We start from the raw sequence: 493 nt of genomic DNA, 5'->3' as shown, positions 1-493 counted from the left end.
TCGGCCTGACCATCTTCGTGCTCTTCATTGTCACCATCATCGCGTGCTTCACCTGCTCCTGCTGCTGTTTGTACAAGATGTGCCGCCGCCCCCGCCGTAAGCACGTCCCGGGGGAGCGCCCGGGCCCTGTTGGGTTACGCTGGAGGGAGGGCGTGGCCAGGAGTGCCCAGGGCCCTGATTGGGTTACGCTTGGGGGGGCGGGGCCATGGTGCCCAGGGCCCTGATTGGGTTACGCTGGAGGGAGGGAGGGGCCAGGAGCGCCCAGGCCCTGATTGGGTTACGCTGGAGGGAGGGCGGGGCCATGGGCGTCCAGGGCCCTGATTGGGTTACGCTGGAGGGGGGGCGGGGCAAGCCGAGGGTCCTGACAGATTCTCTTCACAGCGATTGTGACCACCACCACGGCCACCACGGTGGTGCACGCCCCCTACCCTCAGCCTGCAGGCGTGCCACCCAGCTACCCCGGGCCGTCGTACCAGGGCTACCACCCCATCCC

Source organism: Myotis brandtii, unplaced genomic scaffold (assembly GCF_000412655.1).
Source record: "Myotis brandtii unplaced genomic scaffold, ASM41265v1 scaffold207, whole genome shotgun sequence".
In the NCBI taxonomy this organism is placed as follows: domain Eukaryota; kingdom Metazoa; phylum Chordata; class Mammalia; order Chiroptera; family Vespertilionidae; genus Myotis; species Myotis brandtii.
Note: the sequence above shows the minus strand (reverse complement) of the source record.